We start from the raw sequence: 14,254 nt of genomic DNA, 5'->3' as shown, positions 1-14,254 counted from the left end.
CCTCATGTCATAGGGTGTGTAGATGGGACACACATTCAAATATGCCCCCCTGCTAATCTGGAACACATTTTCCGCAACAGGAAGTGTACCCACTCACTCAACATACAGGTTGTTTGTGATGCCCATTATGTCATCACGGACATCGTAGCTAAGTTTCCTGGCAGTACCCATGACTCATACATTTTTAGGCATAGTGGGATACATCAACGCCTGGAACGTGGGGAATTTGGAGACGGTTACCTCCTAGGTAGAGCCACAGACACTTGCAGACATACACACAGGTCACTGTGCACGACTATCTGGACTTCCTAACAGTGTACTTTTGTGCCCAACAGGTGACAGTGCATATGCTCTCAGGCCTTGGATCATGACTCTGTTTTTAACACCCAGAACTGAATCAGAGAGGCAATACAACAGTGCGCATAAGAGGACCAGAAACCTGATCGAGCGCACCTTCGGACTGCTGAAGGCAAGATTCAGATGCCTCCACCGCAGTGGAGGCACCCTCCAATACACCCCCATTACCGCTTTTAAAATTGTGGTCGCATGCGCCATCCTCCACAACATAGCCACCCGACATGGGCTACCTCTCACCCCTGCAGACCCAGATCCTGATGATGAAGAGCAAGAACAACCACATCGCCATCATGGGGATAGGAGTCTAGCTAATCAAGGCAGACTGAGACGGGACCACATTGCAACGCAATATTTTGGACGGTACGTGTCAACTCCCACCATACTCACCTATTAACCAAAAACTCCATTTGTTAAGTGGAACAAAAATAACTGTTTTATTAATGTCATGAAGAAATTATATACAAGTTGAAATTGTCCATGGGCAGGAAAATGCCAACCAGTCATGTGGCACATTAACGCCATGTGCCACATTAATCTCTCCTGGCTGTTATCTATGATCTCCTGCCCCTCCTGCCAGCCTGGCTGGTCCCTGCTGCGTCCATGGTGCTGTGCCTACCACTCCTCAGCACCCTACTGTCAGCGGCAGAGACACTGCTCACTGTTGAGCCCTCCTCACTGTCTTGGGGTGTTTCCCCGGTGGCCCTCGACATCTCCTGTGTCTCCATAAGTTCAACTATGTGGGTGAGACGTCCCAGGCCCCTGGCAACATCCCCAGCAAAATGGCCCATCTCTATTTGCAGGCCAACTGTCCTCCTCGACAGGCCTGTTGTATTGATGGCTAGCCTGCCTATCGATGTGGCCATCCTGTCCAGTCTTAGCATTATCTGGCGATCTCTGCGCCGCCCAGCCTTTGCCTGGCCCAGCAGTCCGGCCGCCAGTTCCCTGATGGCAAGGGCAATGTCCCCAGTGTTCTGGCACATCTGGTCCATGCGTCTGTTGAGGTGCTGCATGCTTGCATGGTTGTGTCTAACAAAGCGGTGCAGCAGACCACTAATCCTGCCCAATGTTCTGTTCTGCAGGCGCTGACCCCGCAGCAGATGTGCCTCACTGCTGGTTGGAGGAAGTATCCCGGTTCCAGATGGTCTTGCCCTGCGCCGCCTGCGCAGCGGTGGCTGCCCTGTGCTCACACCTGTATCCTCCCTGCCTGTTGCTGGGGCAGCTCCTGGCGTGATTGTTGCAGCAGGCGTTACCACTGCAGGAATGCTGCTGACTGTGCAGGTGGGGGTGCTGGCGGGTCCTGGGGTGTCCTCCTGGGCCTTGGTGGTTGGGGTGTTGGGGGTGTCTTGCTGGAGACCTGTGGGACATGGGGAACACACTGTCAGTGTCTAGTATCTATTGCACAATTCCTAATAAACATTTGCCTTTGAACTGCCTCTTTGACTACATTTCCCATAATGCATCATTCTGGCTTTTTCTACCCTGAAATGGAGCTAATTTGGTTGTGCATGCACCTGTGTACATGGTGGGTGGGGTATGACATTGATAGGGGTACAGGCTTATCACATGGTACTCACCGGTTGATGTGCTGGGCTCTGAGGTGTCCAGGTCCCCAAATCCACACACTGCCTCCTGCTCAAATGTTTCCTCAACCCTTTCTTCCAGGGGTGTGGGTGGTGGCACAGATGATGGTCCCCCTCCAGTGCCTCTCATCTCCCGGAGCCTTTCTGCCACCCTCTCCTTGGTCCGGGAGCGGAGGTCATACCACCTCTTCTTTATGTCCTCAATTGTCCTGTGGCTCACACCCAGGGAATTAATTTTTTCTTGCATGTCCTGCCAGAGTTTCTTTTTGGTTGCCTCAGGAACAGTGAGGGCTGCTCTCCCAAAGAGCTCATCATGGTGCTGACAGCATTCCTCAGTCAGCACCTCCAGCTCCCTCTCAGAAAATTTGATTTTTCTTTTTCGTGGGGTTCCCTCCATGGCTGCTGCTGCTTGTTCAGTGTGAAGACTGGCAGTTATAAAAGGGTGTGGTCCTGCCTCCTCCAAGGTGTATTTGTTAACTTCCTGGCTGTGATGTCATCATCATGTGCCAGGAAGTGTTTCCAGAGTGTTCTGGTATGCTTTCTGGAGTGTTCTGCTGCACCTGCAAGCAATTTTGAAGGTAATCGCAATTTGCGACACCCACTCGCTAATTGCGAGTTTGTTTTTTGCACACTCGCAAACAGCGACCTCGCAAACTGCGGACTCGCACACAGCGTTGCGAGTCCGGCTGCGAGTCTCAAAATCGGATCGCTTTTTTTTCTGACATTCCAATTTGCGACTTGCATTTTGCGAGTCGCATCAACTCGCAAAATGCGAGTCGCAATTTTTATTTTTGCTACATCTGGCCCCTAGTCTCTTATCGGTTAGCAGCTTTGTCTCAAACTCGGTTTCAAAGTCAATCAAGTTAGCAATGTCTTAGCCGGTTCAAAAGTCAATCAGGTTGTTAATGTCTTTTTCGGTAATGTTCATGGGATTTCACTTCTCAAGTGCCAAAGTGAAGTTCCGCCTCTTCGTTCTCAAGACTGAGAGATAGGGACCGCTTGCGGGTGGTTCTCCGTCTACAGGGGGTGGGGTGCTGGTGTGGTGGTCCTGTGGCGGGGCGTCCTGTCCACTAGCGCCGGCGGAGGTGGTGGGCAGTTCATCATCCATGCTAGTGTCAGGGGCCCCTTGGAGTGCCACGGTGTCCCTCAAGGTCTGCTGTATGTCCTTCAGCACCCCCTACGATGGTGCCCAGGGCGAGCTGATGGTCCTGAGCTCCTCCCTGAACCCCAAATACTGTTCCTCCCGCATGCGCTGGGTCTCCTGAAACTTGGCCAGGACCGTCACCATCGTCTCCTGGGAGTGGTGGTATGCTCCCATTATGGAGGTTAGAGCCTCGTGGAGAGTGGGTTCCCTTGGCCTGTCCGCCCCCTGTCGCACAGCAGCCCTCCCAGTTCCCCTGTGTTCATGTGCCTCCGTCCCCTGGACCGTGTGCCCACTACCACTGCCCCCAGATCCCTGTTGTTTTTGGGGTGGTGGGTTATCCTGGGTTCCCTGTAGTGGTGGACACACCGCTGATTGACGTGTCCTGGGTAGGGAGGTATGGGCCCGCTGTGTGGGTGCTGTGCTGGTGTTACCAGAGGGTGGAAGGTCAGTGTTGGGCTGTGCCTGTGCAAGGGGAACCGACTGTCCCGAAGCCCACGATGGTCCGGGCTGGTCATCAGGATCCAGTAGGGCAGAGCTGCTATCGTCACTGTGGGCTTCTTCTGTGGGTGGAGTGGAGTTGTCTGGACCCTCCGGTGTGGTGACGGTCCTTCGTGATCCTGCAGAGGCATAAGTGCATGATTATTGCATGTGTGTGTGTCATGGTGTGCAATGGGTGGGTGAGCGTGTACCCCAGTGCTAGCATTCCAGTGTGGGGGCTTGTGTGATGATGGTTGGGGGGTTGTTATGGGTAAGTGCTGTGGGCATGCTTTAGTGACGGGTGACCATGCTTTGTTGTGTCATGCAGGGCTTGGTGTTGGGATGTGTGGTTTGTGTTATGAATACATTAGTGAGGAGTTGAAGTGATAGGGGAGGGTGTGAGGGTGGGGGTGTGTGATAGCATGCAGGAAGGGTGGGGGATGTAATAGTTAAGATTTGACTTACCAGTGTCCATTCCTCCACCGACTCCTCCGAGGCCCTCTGGATGCATGATGGTCAAGACTTGCTCCTCCCATATTGTTAGTTGTGAGGGAGGAGGTGGGGGTCCGCCACCAGTCCGCTGAACCGCGATGTTGTGCCTGGAGACCGCTGAATGCACCTTCCCCCGTAGGTCGTTCCACCTCTTCCTGATGTCCTCCCGATTTCTTGGATGCTGTCCCACTGTGTTGGCCCTGTCGACTATTCTGCGCCATAGCTCCATCTTCCTGGCTATGGATGTGTGCTGCACCTGTGAGCCAAATAGCTGTGGCTCTACCCGTAGGATTTCCTCCACCATGACCCTGAGCTCCTCCTCGGAAAACCGGGGGTGTCTTTGGCGTGACATGGGGTGGTGTAGGTGATGTGTGGGGTGGTGTATGTGTTGATGAGTGTGGTGATGTGGAGTGGTGTGTGGTGTTTTGTGCGTGGATGTTGTGTGGGTGATGGTGATTGTGCCTCTGTGTGGTGGGGTTGTCTATTCTGTCCTCTCTCTCTCTGGCCTTCGTCTCTATTTTTTGGTCATAGGGGTTTGTGGGTGATGTGGGTGTGTGTTTTATATTGTGTTAGGTGTGTGTATGTGTATCAGCTGTGTGTATTTGGAATTGTCCAATGTGGCGGTGTTTTGGAGATGTGTGTGTATTTTGAGCACGGCGGTGTGTACCGCCAATGGAATACCGCGGCTGAAAGGCCGCCACGTGGATTCGTGGTCGTAATAGCATGGGCGTGTTTCTGTTGGCGTGGAGGTTTTGTTTTCGCCAGTTTAACACTGACCTTTGGTGTGGCGGAGTTGTGTGGGTGTCTGAATTTCGGCGGATTCCGAAATGTGGGTCATAATAGCTGTGGCGGCATTCCGCGGTCGCAGCGGTGTATTGCCAGTCTTCTGCACGGCGGTAAGCGCCTTTTACCGCCAATGTTGTAATGACCCCCTATGTTTCTTTGGGAAACGGGTATGCAGATCAAGTCGCAAGGTTTTGCGCATTGAACTGTATATTGCTCAGAGACGAATGGAACTTGATAAATGAGCCAGAACTTGAACCAAGCGAAGCCTTTGCTCTAAAGGTTGTAGATACAATCAATTAATTGAAATCCCTACAGAATGATGTTAGTGAAGATGAGAAACTCTAATGGAGCAAATTACAATGTGTAAAGAAACCAGATGATTTGTGTGTTTCAAGTGAAGGGAGATTGGTTCTGCCAAATAGTCTTTTGACACAGTTAGCCAGATTGTACCAGTGACAAGCCCATCTTGGAAGGGATGCCATGGTTAGACTATTCAAAATTGATTGTTTTAATCCCAAATTCCGTCAAGTTGCTGAAGCAGTTTGCCATCGTTGCGTCATTTGCCAACAAATGAACGCAGGGAAGGGGACAGTAGTAAATTTGAGCCACATTGGAAGAGCCGGAGGTCCATTCAGCAGGATGCAAATGGATTTTATTGAGATGCCTGTGCATGGAGGCTTGAAGTATGTGTTGGTGATTGTGTGTATTTTTAGTCACTGGATTGAAGCATACCCTACACGCAGAAATGACAGTCTCACAGTTGCAAAACTACTCTTGAGAGAACTAATACCACATTTCAGATTCCCGATCTCCTTAGAATCAGATAGGGGAAGTCACTTCAATAACGAAGTAATAAAATTACTGTGTGCAGCGCTGAACATTGAGCAAAAGTTGCATTGTAGCTACCGCCCTGAAGCATCAGGTCTAGTGGAGCAAATGAATGGCACATTGAAATCGAGGATGGCGAAAATATGTGCATCAACAAACGTGAAATGGCCTGACGCATTGCCCTTGGTGTTAATGTCAATGAGAAACACCCCGATAGGAAAACTGAACTGTCCTCATGGGCAGAGCCATGAGACTTCCAGCAGTTCCTGCAAATGCTCTTTTGAAAAATACAGATGATATGGTATTGGACTACTGCAAAGGTCTAGCTGATGTGGTACGCTCTTTTTCTCACCAGGTGGAGGCAACCACCTTGCCACCGATCCAAGGTCCAGGACACGCCCTGAAAGCAGGTGACTGGGTCGTGATAAAGAAGCACGTGAGGAAGTCGTGCCTGGAACCCCGTTGGAAAGGGCCTTTCCAAGTGATTCTGACGACTACTACCGCTGTGAAGTGTGCAGGAGTTCCCAACTGGATTCACGCCAGTCACACGAAAAGGGTGACGTGCCCCACAGAAGAGGAAGTTGAAGCGCTGAAATCGCCAGTGACTGACAAGAGAGTACCAGGCACCGAGACAGAACAACGAGAACCTGGAGGCAAACAAGCAGAAATAGAGGAGGGAGAGATATTTTCTGAAGAAGAAATAGCTGATCCATTTGAGGAGAACGGTGGAGAAACATCAGAAAGTGACGAAGATCCTGAGGGTGACAAAGAGCCTGTGACAGGTGAAGAAGCAGGAGAGCCTGATCAGAGGAGGGTTTTCCCAGAAGCAGACGATACAGGAAAAGAAAAAGAAAACCTGGTTGACCTCCTGGGGGAGAAAAGGAAACGGGACAGGGTGAAGTCGTTCAACCTCATCCAGAACCAGTTGCATATCCCTCAGGTGAAAACAGTGCGAAACGGAGGCAAAGCATATCGCCAGTGAATCTAAGGACTAAAGAAATATCAAATGAAAATGAAGGGCCAAAGTTGAAAGAGAAAAGAAAAGAAGTGTCTGTCGCAATAGCAACACCGAGTGAAGAGAAAGACCCAGCCAAGGAAGAAAGTACCAGTGAAAGAGAATCAAAAGGAGATGCAAAATTAAAAAGGAAAAGAATACAGAGCAGAAGATATTCTGGTCCGGAGTGGGCATACATAGCCACTAACGATTGGGCAGACGAATTCCTTACGTGTTTCAGCAGGGCAGCCAACACTCTGGACAACACGTTGGAAAACATAGGCTGGGACATCCCAGATGCAATGGCCACTGTTGTCTGAAAAGACCCACTTGCAAGGAAATGGAGCACTGACAGCACCTGAACGTCAGGGGGTATTCCAGTGGGATGGCGCATTGGTGACATCAGGTCAGGCTCCAACTGGGTACATAGTTCCTGGATTGTGGCACGGTCAAACCTGTAGGTGATGATTAAATGTCGCTCCTCCATTGTCAACAGGTCCACCAGCGGTCGGTACACCGGAGGATTCCGCCACCTTCTCAATTGTCCCAGCTGACGGTGCCTAGGAAGGACAACAGCGATTACAGAGTCAACAAATTTCCAGGTATGTACCCACAGATACACAGAACACTACACCAAACACAAAACCATTCCTGTATGTGTGTTGAGTGTAGGTCTAGCTATGTGTGACGCAGAAGTAAATGAAGCCATGTGGGCCCCTGAAATGGCGGCTGCCTGACCTCTAAACTGGGACAAATGGGAATGTGAGGTCACTGCGCTGGCGTTGCACACCGTCGCGGTAGGCGGTGGTAGACCGCGGCGCAATGCTGCATTGGTTGACATTGGACGTCACCGCCATTTTCTATCACTTCAATCACTCAATACCTGATCTTCGACAGGAGAGGACCTACACTGCAAGTGCTGCTGTGACCTCGATCTGGAAGCGACGATGGCTGCTGCATCTGGGGAAAGGGCCCCTGCCTTCACTGCTCAGGAGTTGGAGAAACTAGTAGACGGGGTCCTCCCCAGTACACGCTACTCTACGGTCCTCCAGACCAACAGGTAAGTACACTGGGAGCACGTTGTGTGGGCTATGCCTGGGTGGAGAGGGCTGGTTGTAAGAGGGAAGGGGGCAGAGTTCAGGGAACATGGATGCATGTGAATGCATGTGCCACATGGCAAGGGTAGGGAGAGGGGACACTTATATCAACGGTGCAGTTGGTAATGACTTCTCCTCTTCCCTTGTGCATGTCATGTAGGTCAGCGTCCACCAGAAGAAGGAGATTTGGCGTGCCATCGCCAAAGAAGTCCGGACCCTGGGGGCCCACCAGAGATGATGGGAGGACATTCGCCGCTGCAGCAAGAAGACGGCGGAGGTTCAGCTGGGGATGGCCTCCCAACATGGGAGCGGTGCCCGTCACACCATGACCCCCCTGATGTTCTGGATCCTGGCTGTGGCCTACCCTGAGTTGGATGGGCGCTTGAGGGCATCACAGCAGACACAAGGGGGTGAGTACACTATCATTCTGGGGACTTTGCGCGCAGTTGAGGTGTCTGGGTGGGGGAGGAGGGCTGTGGGTTTCCCTAGGCCAGGGCGACTTCCATAGGCTAGGCCCCTCCGTAATGCAGGCCATGTGGCACTCCACCCCACCGCAGTAGAGTGCCAAGTACAGGTATACATGCCCCTGTGTCATCCATGTGTGCAGATGTCCACCATAGCCATGTAGGCCAGATCCCAGGAATTGCATCTGTAGAGGCCAGGAGAACGGCGTAGTGCAGGGGGCTGCTGTGTCTGTATTGTCCGCCAACGGTTGCGGTAAGCCATGCACTCAACCTGTCTTTCTTCTTTTTCCCCACCCCTTTTTGTGCTCTCCCTGTTCTTTTGTGCATCAGCATCATCAGGCGGAGGTACAGTGGCACCGGAGCACAAGGGGCCTGCATCCCACATGGCCATGGAGGGCCACACCACGGACTCAGAATGCACCAGTGGGACGGAGGGCGCGAGGAGCTTCACGTCGGCCACTGGATCACCAACCAGCGACACGGACTCGTCCGCCGATGGGAGCTCCCTTGTGGTGGCGGCACCATCTGTGCCCCCTACTTCTACAGATACAGCCGCCACCTCCCCTACCAGCACCGCCCTCCCAGCAGCCCCTCAGCGTTCACCCCGTGCCCGCTCACCCAGGAGGGTGGGCATCACCTTCGCCCCAGGCACCTCAGGCCCTGCCCAGTCACCCCTGCTGCCCTCAGTGAGGAGGCCATTGACTTCCTCAGGTCACTCACTGTTGGGCAGTCTACCATTGTCAATGCCATCCAGGGTGTAGAAAGGGAGTTGCAACACGGTAATGCATTCCTGGAGGGCATTCATTCTGGTCATGCTGCCCTTCAGCGAACCCTGCAATCTCTGGCCTCAGCACTGATGGCAGCCATTGTCCCTGTGTCTAGCCTTCCCCCTCCAACTTCCTCCACCCAGACCCAAACCCCTGTACCCCAGCCCATCCCAAGCATACCATCGGACAAGCATGCACACACCTCAACACACAAAAGTAGCTCAGGCAAACATAGGCACCACACATCCCACAGGCACCCACGCAAGCATCACACACATACAGACACAGCAACATCCACTGCCTCCACTGTGTCCCCCTCCTCATCGTCTCACTCCTCCCTCCCAGTGTCGTCTACACTCTCACCTGCATACACTACATCTACAGGCACTAGGACTCGCACCAGAACACCCAGCACCACACCTCGCTCACCTGCACTCACCACCCCCACTCCCATTTACACGTCCCCTGTGTCCTCTCCCAGTGTGTCTGTGACACCCCCTCCCAAAGTACACAAACGCGGGCACCCACACACCCAACATCCATCCACCTCACGACAGCCTCCAGTACCTGCACCTGCACCCAAAACACCTAAAGTGACACCTCCTACAACCACCTCCTCTTCCTCCACTCCCAGACCCCCTCCAGCTACCCATCCCAGTGTTCGTCAGAAACTGTCCCTCTGCAAAGTTGACCTTTTTGCCCCCACCCCTCCAATTCATCAGTCCCATCGTAGCGCATCAGTCAAAAAGCCTCCAGTACTAGTGGTGCGTGTTCAAGGTGTGTGGAGTGCACCGCCACCAGGGCAGGCAGTGTGACACGGAGCCAAGGCGCTGCCAGTCCACCCCCTGTAAAGGCTCTGAAGTTGGAAAGTGGCCGATGGGACCGGCTGAAGACTCCTGGAGTCAAAGCAACTCACAGGGGTCCCAGGGGGATTGCAGAGTCAGCTGTGACTCCTCCAAAGGTGGTGAAGGGCCAGACGAAGTCTGCACAGCCTGGTGTGAGCATCACGGCGGAGAAGGGCGGCATCCTTCCCGGCGGCCGGACGCCACCGCCAGCACCATCGTCACTGGTCAGGAGACCACCGCCAGAGTCATTGCCCAGGAGGGCACAAGTATCGTCACTGGTCAGGAGACCACCGCCAGAGTCATTGCCCAGGAGGGCACAAGTATCGTCACTGGTCAGGAGACCACCGCCAGAGTCATTGCCCAGGAGGGCCCAAGTATTGTCACTGGTCAGGAGACCACCGCCATAGGCATTGCCCAGGAGGGCCCCGCCAGCCACAGCCCCGCCGGGGAATGGGTGACCGTAGTGCCACACACCAATGCCCAGTCCAGAGACCACCATGGTAAAGCACCGCTGAACAGTCCAGAGACCGCCATGGCAAAGCACCGCTGAACAGTCCAGAGACCGCCATGGCAAAGCACCGCTGAACAGGGCATGCACCGCTGAACAGGGCAAGCACCGCTGAACAGGGCATGCACCGCTGAACAGGGCAAGCACCGCTGATCAGGGAAAGGACCGCCAAGTCAAGCACCGCTGAACAGTCCAGAGACCGCCATGGCAAAGCACCGCTGAACAGGGCATGCACCGCTAAACAGGGCAAGGACCGCCAAGTCAAGCACCGCTGAACAGTCCAGAGACCGCCATGGCAAAGCACCGCTGAACAGGGCATGCACCGCTGAACAGGGCAAGGACCACCAAGTCAAGCACAGCTGAACAGTCCAGAGACCACCATGGCAAAGCATCGCTGAACAGGGCATGCACCGCTGAACAGTCCAGAGACCGCCATGGCAAAGCACCGCTGAACAGGGCATGCACTGCTGAACACGGCAAGGACCGCCAAGTCAAGCACCGCTGAACAGTCCAGAGACCGCCATGGCAAAGCACCGCTGAACAGGGCATGCACCGCTGAACAGGCAAGCACCGCTGAAGAAGGAATAGACTGCCACATCCAGCATCGTTAACCCATGTGCAGCTGGGACTGTGACGGGACAGGAACTGTCACGGGGAGACTAATCCAGTCTGGGCACCATTCCCCCTCCAGAACCAATGGAGAGATCCATCCACTACCTCTGTCCTTCACAGGATGAAGCACTCTGGGCACCAGTCCCCCTCCAGAACCAGTGTAGGCTGTTATGTACTTGTGAGACTGTGGCTTTGCACTCCCCAGGATGTAAAAGTGGGCAAACCACCCACTGTAGAGACTTGAGAGACTGTGGCTTTGCACTCCCCAGGATGTAACAGTGGGCAACCCACCCACTGGAGAGACTTGAGAGACTGTGGCTTTGCACTCCCCAGGATGGTCCAGTGGGCAAACCACCCACTGTAGAGACTTGAGAGACTGTGGCTTTGCACTCCCCAGGATACATCAATGGGCATGGAGCCCCGTCGTGGATCTGGCTTTGCACTCATCCGGCTGAGGTGCCCCGCCTTCCCTTCCCCCTGAGGTGCCTGTTGTATTTCGATCTGATGCCCCGGCAGTGCTCTCTCCGTTTGTGGACAGGTATCTTGTGTGGGCCTCGCCCATGCATTTTTGGACTCGTGGTGCACGGACATTGATATGTGCATATCTGCACTACTTCTCGTAATGTATATATTTCTGACTGATTTTATAATATATCTGTATATTTTTGACACATGTGTATTGATACATTACAATGTTTGAACTGATTTCATTTTGTCTTTGCATTCTTCCGGGGGGATTGTGGGTTGTTACTGTGGTTTTTGGACATGCATTGGTGTGTGTGTTGTAATATGCAAGAGTGTGGGTGGGGATGGGGGTGGGGGTGTTTCGTGTGTGTCCCCCTAACTTTTGCCTTCCCCCTCCCCTATGTCGTAGGTGCAGTACTCACCGTTGTCTTCGCCGGCGCCAGCGTTGGTCTTCGTAGATGAGTAGGAATACATGGGCCGGTAGGATTTGTAATTCCAGCTCCATGGTGTCCTCCTTCCTCGTGGGATGTGTTTAGGTGAGCGTTTTCCCATTGCAGAAACTGTTTCCGCCGTGTTTTTATCCACAGTGAATCCGCCCCGGAAAAGGTGGCGGATTGGCGGGTTGTGATAGTATGGGCGGTACATTGTCTTCCGCCTATCTGTCTGTTGGCGGTGACCGCCGTGCTGCTTGTCTGTACCGCCGTGGCTGGCGGTGTGTTAAAGTGGCTGTCTTTGTTGGCGGTTTCCGCCAGGGTCATGATTCCCTTTTTTTTCCGCCGGCCTGTTTGCGGTATTACCGCACCTTTAACACCGTCCGCCAGGGTTGTATTGACCCCCATAGTCTTGTGATTTCGAGTGTGCACTGCATTTTACCACTGCTACTTCTCCTGGTAACTGGATGGCATGTAACAATTCTCTTATTCTTTCACCATTTTCCTGAAGAGGTCATGAAGCCTCTTTGTGACCACAACTGTCCAAAGTCATGCACTATTCGAAATCCGTACTGACTGTCAGTGTAAATGGTGACTTTCATTAATGCGGAAAGTTGGCAAGCTCTAGTAAGTGCTACCAGTTCCGCTACTTATGCAGAGTAAACTCCTTGAAGCCAAGATGCTTCCAGAACACCTGTTAGTGTACATACAGCATATCCTGCTTTCAATATTCCTAATGCATCTCTTAAACATGAACCATCAACAAAAATAACTTGATCGTTTTCTTCCAATCGGGTGTCTTTGATATCAGGTCTTGGTTTTGTACAAAATTCAATCACCTGAAGACAGTCGTGCTCGATGTCCTCAGCATTCTCAATTTCGAAATTTTTCACTGGGAAACAAGGTTGCTGGATTCAACGTAGTGCACCTTTTCAGCTGCACATTGGGTGAACCCAAAATTATTGTTTCGTACCTTGTAAGCCTAGCACCGGTCATGTGCTGTGTTCGGGAACGTGTCAAAAGTATCTTGACTGAGTGAGGGACCATGACTGTCAAAGGATGTCCCATCACTATTCCTTCACTCTGATTTAGGCTGATACCAACTGCTGCTACGGCACGCAAGCACCCTGGCAGTGCTGCTGCAACCGGATCCAAAGTAGCTGAAAAATATGCTACTGGTCTGTTTACGCCACCATGGGCTTGAGTCAAGACAGACAAGGAACATGCATCACGTTCATGACAAAACAATGTAAAGTGCTTTGTGTAATCAGGCATACTAAGGCTGGAGCCCTGCACATGCATTCCTTCAGTTCAATAAAAGCATCCATCTCATATCTTTTCAGTTCTATTTCATCCAGCGCATCTTTCTGGGTCAGTTTCAGTAATGGTTTTGCTAGAGTTGAGAAATTGGGAATCCATTGGCGACAGTAGCTCACCATTCCTAAAAACGTTCTCACCTCTCTTCTCGTCTTCGGTGGACTCATTTGAAATACGCTTGTTATTCTCTCTTTCATAATTCTTCTCGACCCTTTCTCTATTTGGTGACCCAAATATTTCACTTTCTTCTGGCAGAACTGTAATTTTGAAGGGGACACTTTGTGTCCGTTTCTTCCCAAATGGTTCAATAGGGCAATGGTGTCAGCTGTACAGTCATTTTCTTTCTTAGATGCGATCAGCAAATCGTCAATGTACTGCACCAAGGTTGATTCAAATGGTAATTCCAATGATTCCAAATCTTTCTTTGGAATCTGATTGAAAATTGATGGTGACTCCGAAAACCCTTGAGGAATTCAACACCAACTATAGACTCTGCCTAGGAATTTGAAACAAAAGAGAAATTGGTTGTCCTCATGAAGAGGCACAGAAAAGAATGCTTGTGATAAGTCGATGACTGAGAACCACTCAGAATCACAGGGAACTTGAAACATTATCATAGCTGGATTTGGTACTACGGGACAACATTTGACTATTATGTAATTTATTTTCCTCAAATCCTGAACAATCCGGACCTTTCCACTTGGTTTTATTAGTCCCATGATTGGTGAATTACATGGACTACTTAACACTTCTTTCAGTACTCCCTGTTTTACAAACTCATCAATGAGTTGGGCGACTTTCATGAGGGTGTCTTGAGCCATATGGTATTGTGGGGTCTGAGGAAAATTTACATTGTGTTTTACAGTCACTTTCACTGGTTCTACTCCTTTAACCAATCCTACTTCTTTCCCTGTCATATCCCATACTTCTTTTCCAACTGTTTCCTGTAACTCAGCAGGAATATCTGCTTCAGTGAGCATTGGATAAAGAGTAATCAAGGGATACTCTTCATCAACAGTTTCCACTTCGTCCCCTCCTAAACTGTCCTCTTCTTCCCCATCACTATTTGTCTGAATTTTAATCCCATCAT

The sequence above is a fragment of the Pleurodeles waltl genome, chromosome 1_2 (genome assembly GCF_031143425.1).
Source record: "Pleurodeles waltl isolate 20211129_DDA chromosome 1_2, aPleWal1.hap1.20221129, whole genome shotgun sequence".
In the NCBI taxonomy this organism is placed as follows: Eukaryota; Metazoa; Chordata; class Amphibia; order Caudata; family Salamandridae; genus Pleurodeles; species Pleurodeles waltl.
Note: the sequence above shows the minus strand (reverse complement) of the source record.